The sequence below is a fragment of the Triturus cristatus genome, chromosome 5_2 (assembly GCF_964204655.1).
Source record: "Triturus cristatus chromosome 5_2, aTriCri1.1, whole genome shotgun sequence".
NCBI lineage: Eukaryota > Metazoa > Chordata > Amphibia > Caudata > Salamandridae > Triturus > Triturus cristatus.
In genome coordinates, this window is record NC_140588.1 from 1,032,122,790 (window position 1) to 1,032,136,613 (window position 13,824).

The following is a 13,824-nucleotide window of genomic DNA, read 5'->3' on the forward strand; positions in this document are numbered from 1 at the left end:
GGAGCTGGTGTTCAGACGGAGAAGGTGACTGATGAGAAGGAGGACGGGGGTGAAAAACATAAGAAGAAGCTGCCTTATATGGGGTTGGCGATGCCCCTGGGGTCCCATCTGTCTGAAAAGACAAGGGGCAGGATTTGGAAACACGAATACGTGGATGTCTTTAAATTGTTGCATCGGGAGATTCAGGCGAAAGAGGGGTCGAAAGAGGAGGAGTGGGAGTTGACTCGGCGGCCACGGGTGCCGATAACTATGGAGAATTGGACGTCGGCCTTCCTGATTTATGCCAGTATTTATTGCGAGAAGCATCCGGATAGGGCGATTGCGTTGTTCAAATACATGGATATCATCAGAAAAGCGCAGATGCACTTTGGGGGTTTTGCCTGGCTAAGTTATGATGAGGAATTTCGGGCGAGGGTCAGTGTCAACCCGGACAAGCCCTGGGGAGAGGTAGATCAGGAGCTGTGGGTGCAGTGGATGGCCTCCACTCAGTCCTCGGCGGCTACACACACTGCGAGTGGCCTTCCGGTGGCTTATCGGTCTTTTCAGTCCCGTCCCGCCTCGGGGGGGGGGCGGGAGGGGGCGCAAGTGGAACTGGGGGTGCGGGAGGGCAGGCTGCCGCTGCCGGCGCAACCGGGCAGCCTGCGAAGAGTGGGGGAGCCACCACTGGGGCGTGTTGGAATTTCAACAAGGGATTCTGCACCCGCCACCCCTGCAAATTTAAACACGAGTGTTCTAAGTGTGGTGGCAAGCACCCGGTCACGCAGTGTTTCACCTTGGCCACCCCGTCCGAGCAATGGCGGGTCACGAAAGGAAGGGGGCAGGCTGGGCCAAAGGGCTCCTACACCGGTTAGTGTGGAGGCCATGGGTCCGTGGCTCTCCCGCTACCCTGATCAGGTGGCGGCGCTGCGGCTGTTTTGGGGGTTCACGGAAGGTTTTCGAGTGGGGTACCAGGGGCCACGGGAGTGCAGGTGGGCGGAGAATTTGCGGTCAGCAAAGGAGTTGCCGAACGTCGTGGAGGCTAAATTGCGCAAAGAGGTGTCGGAGGGTCGCGTGGCCGGCCCGTTTGACACGTGGCCGCTGCCCGAGCTCATCATATCCCCGTTGGGGGTGGTTCCAAAAAAGGAACCTGGCGAGTTTCGCTTGATCCACCATTTGTCTTGGCCTGAGGGGCGGTCAGTGAATGATTTCATCGCGGAGGAGGATTCCCGGGTGTTGTATGCGTCGGTGGATGATGCGATTGGATTGGTGCGGCTGTGTGGGCGGGGGGCGGAATTGGCCAAGTGTGACATCAAGTCGGCGTTTCGCCTTCTGCCGATTCACCCGGAGGATTTCTCGTTGCTGGGCATGCAGTTCGGTGGGGCCATTTTTGTGGACAAGGTGTTGCCTATGGGGTGCGCGGTATCCTGTGCGCTGTTCGAGACTTTCAGTTCCTTTTTGCAATGGGCTTTCACTGACAGGGCGGGGCACCGGCTGGTGTCCCACTATTTGGATGATTTCTTGTTTGTGGGCCGTGGTCAGACGGGGGAATGTGGGGCGGCTTTGGGCCAGTTTCAGAGGATGGCGGGGGAGTTTGGTGTGCCGTTGGCGCCGGAAAAAACGGCCGGGCCCAGTTGTTGTCTGGCGTTTTTGGGGATTGAATTGGATTCTGTGGAGTGGATGGCGCGCCTCCCCCAGCAGAAGGTTTTGGAGATACAGGAGTGTCTGAGCCAAGTGATGGTGCAACGGAAGATTGATCTGAGGTCCGTCCAGCGTTTACTGGGCTTGCTGAACTTTGCGTGCCGAGTGGTGCGGGCGGGTAGGACGTTTTGCAGGCGGCTCGGTTTGGCCATGTCAGGGGCTGTGTTGCCCCATCACCGGGTGCGGATTTCGGTGGGTGTCCGGGCGGATCTGCGAGTGTGGCAGGGGTTCCTGAGTGACTTCAATGGGGTCTCCTTGGACTTTGCAGATGGCAACATGGTGTGGCAAGTGCAGATTTTCTCGGACGCGGCTGGGGCGCGCGGCTTTGGTGTGTTCTGGGATGGTCGGTGGTGTGCGGAGCAGTGGCCGGCGCACTGGCTGGCACAGGGCAGGAGCATTGCGTTTCTGGAGTTCTTCCCGCTGTTGGTGGCGCTGCAGGTGTGGGGGCAGGAATTCCGGAACCGATCGGTGCTTTTTCATGTGGACAACATGACGGTGGTGGAACTGGTGAACCATCAGAGGGCGAGGGACCTGCGGGTGCTGCGCTTGCTGCGAAGTTTTATGCTGCTGTGCTTGCGCTTGAATGTGCTGTTTCGCGCGAAACATGTGCCGGGCGCTAGCAATGACATCGCGGATGCATTGTCTCGTTCGCAGTGGCAGCGTTTCCGAAGGTTGGCGCCCGGAGCGGACTTTGCCAAGACCAAGGTGCCGGAGGGTATCTGGAGCTGGGGGGAGTGAGAGTGGTGAATCTGGTGGAGCAGTCTGTTGCCGAGTCCACGCGGCGGACTTATCGTATGGCATGGGTGGAGTTGGGGGCGTTCTTGGGTTGGTCGCGGGAGGACTGGCGGATGTCTCAGGGTGAGTGTGAAGCGGGTGTCGTGCGCTATGTTTTGCACTGCATGGACAGGGGTTTGTCGTCAGTGACAATTGCAGGGAAATTGGCAGGGATTTCTTTCTATGGGAAGATCTATCTGGGTTTTGATCCGGCCAAGGGTGAGTTGTTGAGCAGGATGCTGAAGGGCTGGACGAGGGAGCGGGGGGGGCGGGAGGGAGCGCCGTTGCGCCAGGCGATCACTTTTGGCCTGTTGGTGGATGTTTTGGGAGAGTTGGGGGTTTTGTGTTACGATCGGTATGAGTTGGCGTTGTTCCGCCTGTGTATGACGTGGATGTTCTTCGGGGCCTTTCGGGTTTCAGAGTTGCTGGGGGGTAGGGGGGGAATGGGGTTGAGGTTTGAGGATGTACGTGTGGACGGGGGACGCCTGGGGATATGGCTGGGGCGTTCCAAGACGGATCAGGTTGGCAGAGGCACGTGGGTGTGGCTGAATGCGTCGGGGGAGTTGGCAGCGTGCCCGGTGCGGGAGTGGAGCAGTTTTTGCGGGCAGTGTGGCCGTTTGGCGGGGGAAATTTTCTGTCATGCCTCTGGGAAACGGGTCACGGCTTACCAGCTCTTGGCGGTACTGCGCATGGCGTTGCGGCGCTTAGGGAGAGACCCGGCGGGGTTTGGGACTCACTCCTTCCGGATCGGCGCGGCGACGGCGGCGGCACGGCTGGGCTGGTCCTGGGATAAGATCAGGAAGATTGGTAGATGGCGTTCGCGCTGCTGCGAGCGGTACGTGAGGAAGTAGGACGGAAGGGTGCGCGGCGGCTGTGTGAGCGTTTTGTGTGCCCCTTTCTTGTTTCTAATGCTCCTTTTTTCTTCGTAGGTTGTGTTGGGGGTCCTGGAGCCAAGACGGTTACCTGGATAGTGGGACATTCATTTGTGCATTGGGCTGCCAAGTTTGCTGACAGGCAGGTGTACGGGCGTAGCCTGGGCCTGAGAAGCTGCAGTCATGAGGTTTTCTGGTGGGGTAGGAGTGGGATGCGATGGGGAGAACTTTTGCCTTGGCTCACGAAGAAGGTCTCGCAGCAGGGCTGTCCGGATCTGCTTGTCATTCACCTGGGAGAGAACGATCTGGTGCGACAGTCGGCGGTGTCCTTGATCTACTTAATGCAGCGGGACTTGGCAGCGATCAAACGCAATCTGGCTGGCGCTTGTATTGTGTGGACAGAGTTCATTCCCAGAAAGTTTTGGAGGGGGGCGCTGAAGCCCGCGGCGGTGGAACGCGCCCGCAGAAAATTAAATAGGGCAATGAGAGTTTTTTGTGAGGACTGTGGGATCAAGGTGCTGGCGCATCCTGGTCTGCGGCTTGAAGAGCCCTTGCTTTTTAGGGCTGATGGCGTGCACCTTTCGCACATGGGAAACGCCTACTATATGATGGAGATGAGGGATTTTATCAGTGGGCTGTGGAATGAGTCGATCTGGTGTAGGAGGCGGTGAGGGCGAAAGGTGCACTTGTGTGGGGTGGGGCAGGTAACCGCCCTCCGGGGGTTCCCTGGTTGGCAGATTGGGGAGGGGGGAGGAGTCCATGACGGGCATACTCACCCTCCCGGGGAGGGGGATACTGGGGAGAACGTGGGGGTGCGTCAGAGCAGTGGACGACGAATGGAGATGGTGGTGGAGTTTTGGAAGAGAAGTGAGGAAGCGAAAGGAAGTGAGAAGGTTGCGGTGTGAAGTGGGTATGGAGTAGTTGGAGGCTTGGAGAGTATGGGTAGTGAGGAATGTTGTTGTTGGGGATTGTTGGGGATTTGTGTTATGTTTCTGGTTATGGTTGTCCAACCCTGTCCTAATAAAATGGCCTTTTACGCAAAGTACCTTGCGTGGACTGATTATTGCGCGAGGAGGCCCCCGGGGGAAGTAAGACCAGCGGTCTAGTCTTCCCCCGGGGAGTTCGCGCAAATAGAAGGACAGGGGAGGAAGGGGTGGGATAAGGGGTGGGGTCGCAGGTAGGGTTAAAAGGGGCAGGAAGAGGAAGTCCTTCCTCTTCCATTCCCCAGCGCCTCAGGGAGGGTAGTTAGTGGACCGTTGGCCACCCACCCACCCGGCAATTGCATGACTAGTTGAGGAGGTCATGTTTTTTCAGCGTGCCAGTTTAGGACGGGTTGTGTGTGTGCGTGTTGGGCAGATTGGGGAGGGGGGAGGAGTCCATGACGGGCATACTCACCCTCCCGGGGAGGGGGATACTGGGGAGAACGTGGGGGTGCGTCAGAGCAGTGGACGACGAATGGAGATGGTGGTGGAGTTTTGGAAGAGAAGTGAGGAAGCGAAAGGAAGTGAGAAGGTTGCGGTGTGAAGTGGGTATGGAGTAGTTGGAGGCTTGGAGAGTATGGGTAGTGAGGAATGTTGTTGTTGGGGATTGTTGGGGATTTGTGTTATGTTTCTGGTTATGGTTGTCCAACCCTGTCCTAATAAAATGGCCTTTTACGCAAAGTACCTTGCGTGGACTGATTATTGCGCGAGGGCCAAACTGCAAAAACGATCCAATTTTGTTTTACATTTCAACATACCGAAACATGTTTTATAGGTACTGATGGTAAGGGGTAAACTTTGGTATAAAATGTCAGTGCACGAGGACAAAGTTTATTTCGTTCTGTGCCAGTTCATGTAGCGTCAACTGGGGCTAGCGGTGAACCCTAGAGTGTCTCCCGGGTCAGCCCTGGACATTGTGTGTGCCCCTGGGCAGCGACCAGGCCTCTCTGCAGTCCTCAGCGAAGTTACTGCAAGAGGTCTGGAGTTTTAAACCCTTCTCACACCCTCTTTAAAGGACACGTGAGCCGTTTTTGCCAGAAAAACCCACCTCCAGAAACGGATATCTTAGAAACGGAAACGTGTCTCCAGGAAACGCGAGGCACCAAAAGGGGCGAAAACATTCGCCTGCAATTTAGACACGGTAATAAAAAAAAAATCTAATGTAGAAAGGAAATAAGTGGCCGCTTTTACGTCCCGGAATTGTAGATCGCTATTCCGATTTATTTAAACTAATGTAAGAGGTGCACTGGACAATATATTTATCCTTTTTAGACTTTTCAATTTAGGAGATACATATAGTATATTTCAGTATGTGGGTGTTCTTTGTATGCCACAGAAGGCCTTAACACCCGGACCTAGGAAGTTAATGGAAGGGGCGCTGAGACTCTAAATGATTTGACACCCTGGGGCTTATTTACAAGCCCCTTGAGCCACTTTTGAGTCACTTTTCCCCATGTTAAAAATGACGCAAAAGTGGCGCACGGGGCTTGTAAATCTGCCCCCCTATTTCGTTATTATCGGTACGTTTGGTACCCAGTTGTCAACTCCCTTTTTTATATCTCAATTTTTTATTACATTTTTACAAAGAAAGGGAAATAGCATACAATGAACCGCATATAGAAACCATAACTTATACACAAAATGTGCACATTATGCAAAAGACCAGAACAAAATACCAATCAATTGTCATATATAGGTAGAGAACGAAGATGATGATAAAACAGAAAAATGAAGAGAAAAAAATCAGACACTGTCTGCATAAAAAGACTGTAAAACAATTCGTCAAGGTGAACCACTAGAGCATCAGTCGTGAATATTAATACATATAAATATCGTGAGAAATGTAGAGTAAACTGTATAACATTGAGTAACTACATTCAGGTTATGGTGCATGAAGAAAAAGACCCCATGTGTGATCTGAGGATTGAAAATTATCATTCAATCTTTGAATCATTGTCTCAGACTGAGCTACATCAAACATATCTTTCATCCAAGAATTAAGCGTTGGAATAGTTTCCTTCTTACAATAACTACAAGATATTAATTTTGGACAAACTAGGAGCCGTAGAAAGCCACTTAAACATATGAAAGGACACGGGGGCCTGATGCATCGTGCAACAGTGACAACCGGGGTACAGAAGTGAAGTAGAGGAGTCTTTTCTCAAATAATCTTCAGTTTGAGACCAAAAAGGGCGAATTTTCGTGCACTCCAATGGTATGTGTACTATAATGTAATGTTGGCGCGTTTGGGGTGAGGGGCACCTACATAAAGTGAAATAGGGCATCGAGGCTGGATAGAGTGAGACGTTATTCGTGTGACATTAACATCCGATGAGTGAAAATGTGCTCCAAGGTGTGACACCCACCTCCCACGAGTGAGACTGTGCTCCAATGTGTGACACCCACCTTCCACGAGTGAGACTGTGCTCCAATGTGTGACACCCACATCCCACAAGTGAGACTGCGCTTCAAGGTGTGACACCTATATCCCACGAGTGAGACTGTGCTCTAATGTGTGACACCCAAATCCCACGAGTGATACGGCACTCCAATGTGTGACACCCACCTCCCACAAGTGAGACAGCACTTCAAGGTGTGACACCTACATCCCAGAAGTGAGACTGTGCTCTAAGGTGTGACACCCACCTCCCACGAGTGAGACTGTGCTCCAATGTGTGACACCCACCTCCCACGAGTGAGACTGTGCTCCAAGGTGTGACACCCACATCCCACGAGTGAAACGTCACTCCAATGTGTGACACCCACATCCCACAAGTGAGACTGCGCTTCAAGGTGTGACACCTATATCCCACGAGTGAGACTGTGCTCTAATGTGTGAAACCCAAATCCCACGAGTGATATGGCACTCCAATGTGTGACACCCACCTCCCACAAGTGAGACGGTTCTTCAAGGTGTCAGACCCACATCACAAAAGTGAGGTTGTGCTTCAGTCCAAGGAGTGAAACTGCTTCAAGATGCAGGACCCACATCACCGGAGTGAGACTGCACTTCAAGGTGGAACATCCACATCACGTGGGTTAAACTGTGCTTTAAGATGTCAGACCAACATCCCACGAGAGAGACTGTGCTCCAAGGACACCCACCACAAGACACGAGTGAGCGCGTGCCACGGCGTCTGACACACCACTAATTAGAGAGGCTTCCCTCCCAGAAGGCTGTTCGTTGACGGCATCTGTGTGTGTGGTCTGCATATTAACTCACAAGATCTGTCTGGGGGCTGTCTCGTGTGTTTCTCCTTCTCATGCCGATGCACTGATTTCTATTACACTGATTATCAGTACACCTTGTCATGCAAGGCGCTGTGAAATGACAGTAGCAAGCGCTATGTGGAATCAAGGTCGAAGGCGCGAGGCTAACATCCGAGCCTGCAGCCTACACTTCAAGGAGTGAGACAGACTCACAGACAACTATGTAGGTAGCTTGGAGACATCTGCGTTTAACGCACGTGCGTCTGTTCCGATGCACGTGCATGAGGTAAACAAACGTGGGTCTGCACTGGACACCGCAATCCTGCTTGTTTCCGGCTTCTGACATCAGTGATAAAAGCCGCATCTGAGCGCACCTGCGTGGTGTGCTTAAAGAAATATGCTTTAAAGAGTTGTAATGTTTCCCTGCAATACTAAGATTTAAAAATTATATCTTCGCTTTACCTGTCGGTCGGTCCTTGCAGTCTCCCTGTGTGCGGTGAGGGCGTCTGGCGGAACCCTCTGCCGTCAATGAGAGTGGGCAGAGAGGGGGCGTTACTCGGGCACGGGGATGGCACGGCGGGGGGGGGGGGGCTGCTGCTGTGGGTCAGAGGCAAGGGCGCTGCGAGAGATGCCAGTGTCTGGGCCCGTGCACAGCCCGCCAGGGTCTGAGGAGGTGTGAAGACCCCTCTGTCCCGCCTACGATCCCTGGAGCCCCGCCCGGAACACGAGCTGAGCTGCAAGTCTCGACTTGTCCCCGCACATGGCGCACCGGGATCCTTTACACGGCGGCCCCCGGTGCACAACCGGTGGGCACCGGCAGCAGCTCTGGAGTGAGGGACAGGAATGTGAGGCCTGCTGCGGGGCCGGGAGGAGGGTGCACCCCAGGGTGCTGGTGAGAGGGTGCACCATCAAGGGATGTGCTGAATGGTGCCTGAGTGGGAGTTCAGGGAGTGAGGGTGCACCCTAAATGGATGTGCGGAAGGATTCTGGTGTGAGGGTGCACCGTCAAGTGATGTGCTGAATGGTGCATGTGTGAGGGTGCACCCTCAAGGAATGTGCTGAATGGTGCCTGTGTGAGGGTTCAGGGAGTGAGGGTGCACCCTCAAGGAATGTGCTGGTGTGGCTGAATGGTGCCTGTGTGAGGGTGCACCCTAAATGTATGTGCGGAAGGGTTCTGGTGTGAGGGCTCACCTTCAAGTGATGTGCTGAATGGTGCTTGTGTGAGGGAGCTGGTGTGAGAGTGCACCCTAAATGTATGTGCTGAAGGGTGCTGGGCGAGGGACACGGCGTGAGGCTGTACATAGAAAGGTGTGCTATCTGCGCGGTGCGAGTGGCGCCCTGCGGGAAGTACAGCCAGGTGCTGGGGCACATTTGTACATTCAAGGGTGCGAATATTCACTTATTGTCATTATGCAAAGTGTGTGGGAAACTTCTACTTCCATCAGTCAGTCTTCTCGCCACACTCCTGCCGCCCTCAACATACCCCATCCATCCATCCATCATCCGCATTTCATTTTAGTCTTTAATTCATTCCTACTTCATCTCATTGAATTATTCCTACTACCTTTGTTTCCTCCCCTCGCTCACATTCATTCTCCCATCCTGCCTCTCGCAATTCAGCGCACGCTGGGGCGAGGGCAGTGTCATTCATTCATTCATTCATTTTCCCATGCAGCGCAGGCTGAGGCGAGGACAGTGTCATTCATTCATTTATTCATTCATTCTCCCATCCCTGCTCTTCCCATCCTACACGCTGAGGCGAGGACAGAGCACGCGTTGCCAGCTCCCACCGCCGAACACGAAGGGAAGTGGGGACGGACATGCCTGGGCAAGTCCCCCAAAGTGCGCCGGGTGGCACGTCCCGAGGGCTCGTCCCACGCACGGGAATCGATGCAGGCTGTGATCTTGCACCAGGCGGGTGTGCAGGGTGCAGCCACGTTACGGTGCCGTCACTTGTGCACTACTACAACGTGTATCGCGTCTGGGTCTGGGTTCGAACTCCCCACTGTGTACCACAGGCAGCGGTGCAGGTAACATTAAGGGGTACCTCTGGGGTGCTGCCGTCCCGCCACTGACTTTGAACGGGCTCCTTTTATCCTGGGGGCTGCTCTCCGGGGCTGTGACACCTGCCTTGGGACTGCCTTCCTTGCTGCTGTTTTTCCACTGAGGATGGAGGGTGCGTGAGTCAGCGCCTCATTCTCCCACCCACATACACACGGAGTTGATGAAATCCCCTGCAACAATTCCTCACTGCCTCCACATGGCTCAGACACAGGCACCGTGGTTTACCTCAAGCCACGCCCCTGGGGCTGCCCATTGGCTCATTCTTGATTGGAGACCGGGAAATGTCAACCAGGCATTGTGAGGGGGCGTGTCCTCGCCAGGGCAAAACACACTAGGAGTGGAACCAGTGCAGTTTATGAACTTTAAGGCAAAATGTAAGGTTGTATAACAAAACCGTATGAAATGTGTTGCTTTTTTAAACAAATGTACATTTATGACCAGAATGGCCGAAATAAAGATATTTTGAACTTGAGCTTGAACAAAATCTAAGGGTTACAATTTTGAATTAACTTTTTACTTGTCAAGTCAGCAGCAAAGAATGTGTTAGGCTTCATGTCAAGGAAACAAGCATGGAAATGCAAGAGGTCGTGCATTTGTTTGAAGTTAGAGCTATTGGCATTATAACTGGAATTGTCTTTTACCTATGTAGTATGGCTTATATGTATATGGTGTGTAGTAGAATTAGGTGGGTTGATTAGTTAGTTGTGTGATTCTGTGGCATGGAATTGTGTGGTGTGTGGTGGATTTGTGAAGTGGAATTATATAGCATGGTGTACTGTGGAATTATGTGGATAGTAATTATGTGGTATTAAGTACAATGGATTTATGTGGAGCAGTATTATGTGTCATGGAGTGAAATTATGTGGAATGATATTTTGTGTTGTTGAGCGATATATAGTGGGGTTTAAATATGTGGTGTGCTGTTGAATTTTGTGGCATGATGTGGTTATAAACAAAGTCTGTGGCAAGCCACACATTAGCAGCAGCACCCAAGGGGCAGGTCTGTTAGGAGACATAGCCAATAGGCCTCGGCAATGCAAGAACTATTGATTTTGCCAACAGCAATATCTTTTAGGCATATTATGTTAGGATCCTATGCCACATATGCGACTATCACTCGGTAGAGAAGGCAAGGACTGGATGTGCATGTGGTTTGCAAGCTTTTATGTCCTACTGACAGACACAGTGAAAAACTCATACTGCCTTCAGCATCAAATTTATAGCTCTCTGTTGTGTGCCACCATAAACCCCCACCCGCAACCTGAACCCAGGCAGTGGGAGGCAACTCAGTTCAAAGTATGTGCTATACATGAGTCATATGTTGCGTTACGCATGAGCGATGAATGAGTGAAGCGCTGTATATTAAAAATATCACTAATACTTGTTTTTAGTGCTTTTAACAAATGTCTCTCTCAATTTTATGAAGTTTAATACTGTATGTGGCTTTCTTTATTTGCTCAGACTTTTATGGCTCAGTTGAGCTGAATAAAGTATTTGATGATGTCGATGAAGCCTGCTTTCTATCTGCTTTGGGAGAATTCGAAATCCCCAGAACATATTCTGATCTAGCACGTACGCGTTGCACAAAGAATTTAGCTGACAGATGAAGGGGCATATTATCAAGGACGGCGGTAAAAGTTATCGCCGGTTTAGCCACAGAAAACTGCCGCTAAAGCTGCGATAATGGGCTTGATAATATGCCCATGAGAATTCCAATAGAAGTCCATGTTCTGGAGTGAACCTGGGCTTCTATTGGAATTCTCTGCGGCAAATTATCAAGCCCATTATCGCCGCTTTAGCGGAATTTTTCTGCTGCTAAACCGGCGATAATTTTAACGCCGTCCTTGATAATATGCCCCCTAGTTCTTTTAGAGGCAAAGCACAGTCTAAACATGGCCGTACCAGTAAAGGTGCAAGATAGGAAAATGGTATATTTTCAAAACGGGTTCTGTATCAAACCCCAGTCATTAACAGATTATAGCGATTAACAGCCCGAATCTTTTATTTTGGACCCAGGATTTTCCTTGCGCTGTTCACCTGTCTCTTAAAATATTGCTGAGGACGCGCAGAAGAGTCGTCTGCACGCCTCCATTTAGATGGTAATTACACGGTTTATGGGGCAGAGTGAAGGGGCTCACTTCACAAAATAAACAGAAATGGTTATTTGACCTAGAATTGACTTTTGCTGCTAATTTCCCTTTTGATGAATGAATGAATGAATACAGACTTATATAGCGCATGGCTACCCGAAGGCATCCCAGCGCTTACTGTGACATCTTATCACTCACCACTACTTACGGGAAGAGAAAAGTCTTCAACTGCCTCCTGAATCCGAGATAATCCTGATGTTATATAACAGAGCATCAGGCCATTTTCTCGAGTTATTCGCTACGTATTTGTCATAGAGGTCAAACCGAGTGAAGCTTGCGTGGCCCACTTCAAAACAGAGATGTCAATTAAAACAAAATTACACTTACAGTTACACATGATAATTCATCACAGTAGGAAACTACAGAAAAATAATATAACCTTAGGGGAAGCAAGATGAAGTGAAACATGTAGAATGTATGCAGGGACTGCATCTCTGACATGGAATACCTTTGGAGCAGAGACCTACAGCGTAGTGTTTACCCAATGATTAATTTCCAGTTCCTATCTACACTTGAGCTCTTATTGCGCTCCCCATAGCACAGTAATGCTATCAACTGCAACTCTTCAACCCATGGAAGGGAAAAAGCACTCTTCTCCAGGCCTCGGAAACAAAGCCAGCTCCTCCAACAGCGCAAATAGAGAGGAATGGTCTGGAATGCCTGCCCCCCCCCCCCCCCACACACTAGCACTTCATGAGATCCTGGCGGTCATCGAGCTCATGCTGCTACGTACTCCTGTGTGAAAATATGTTATTGACCATTTAGGTTTGTTTATTGTGAAAGTGCACTTTGGTTCATAAATTAGCTCTTTATGTTAGTGGTGTAAAGTGGTGGGGGCGCTAGGCCCGCATACTTAACAATGGAGCACACAGACACTGCTTGTATTGATAGTTACTGGCCACGAGCACGTGCGCTCGGCCCCTTTTATTGCCAGGGTCACCTGACTGGTGACGCCTGTGGTGGGTGGGTGTTTAGTGTGGGTTCAACAGCAATAGGAACACTAGACAGTGTCCTGCAGGACACTACATCTGGGTAACTGCGTACCATCCAGAGGCATTGAATAACCCACAGACCCACCCACCCCATACACACATCTGAAGGGTTTTAACACTTGCTTTCTGTCCACACATCCAGAAAACAGCCCAGCGACCAGATTAAAACATTTTGAATGAACGAGGCACACCGCCATGCTTATTTGGAAGATCTCAAAATGACATTGTCCTACAAAGAAGCTGGGCCCTGAAACTAGGGAGGGCGGGTGGGGACAAAAGAAACCTGCCCTGACAAAGCACTCCCAGCCACCAGTCATCAAACCTAAAATGGTGGCTGGGTTAGCGCGAAAATTCGCTATATCCCCCTATGGGCTTTAAACTCGAAATTGGGCTACATTTGGGCTATTCCCAATGTAGCCCAAATCATCCAAAATGGCCGCACCGGTCACTCCCCCCCTCCCCCCTCCCAACCTGCCCAGGGGGCAGACCTCGCTGTGCTCGGCTGCCCCCCAATCTCCCATTGGGAGATAAAGGGGGGAGGGGGGGGCGAGCCGACACGAGACCAGTTTATTGTGTGTGAAAAAGGCCGCTTTATTGAAACAGGTGCATATCACAATTTCATCCCTTGGCCACTGCCTTACAAAACTAAAAACCTCACTATACAAGAATTTCCTGACCCCTTGTTCCTCCCCCAACCCCTACGATCCCCACATCATTTCCCCCATCCCACAAAATACAACATAACATTCCATAACCATAATATAACTCAATCCTACACAATCTAGCCTTTCCAAATCCTAAACTCCCCTGACCGTAATCCCTACCTGCCTTTGTGTTACTGTAACTAACCAACCTCTAATCTAAACTTATCCTACCTGGTTACCCTTTCCCTGCTCCTGCTCACAAACTACCAAACATATAACAACAAACTCCAGCCAATCCTGGCCAACTGTCAACCAGCCCGCCACCCAGAAAAAGGTGGGAGTGAAGGTGGATACGCCGCCTCCCCCTTTTTCTGCCAACCCCCAACAGTACCCTTCCCGCCTAACGACAGTAAAGCCCTAACAACCGTGCAAACACCTCCCGCAACTCCAAAAGATACAGG

The 13,824-nt window shown here is 51.3% G+C and overlaps 1 protein-coding gene across 3 annotated transcripts in view; it reads right to left on the reverse strand.

Moving 5' to 3' along the window:
• LOC146829623 (tumor necrosis factor receptor superfamily member 27-like) overlaps window positions 1–9,771 on the reverse strand; it is a 176,168-nt gene extending 166,397 nt beyond the window's left edge. The window contains exon 1 of one of the 3 annotated variants that reach the window (XM_085608311.1): window positions 9,561–9,771. The gene's annotated coding sequence lies outside the window, so the exon portion shown is untranslated. Of the gene's footprint in view, window positions 1–7,975; window positions 8,181–9,560 lie in introns of those variants that run through there. The other 2 variants (XM_085608313.1, XM_085608312.1) reach the window with 2 other exon arrangements.
• Window positions 9,772–13,824: the final 4,053 nt, after the last annotated feature.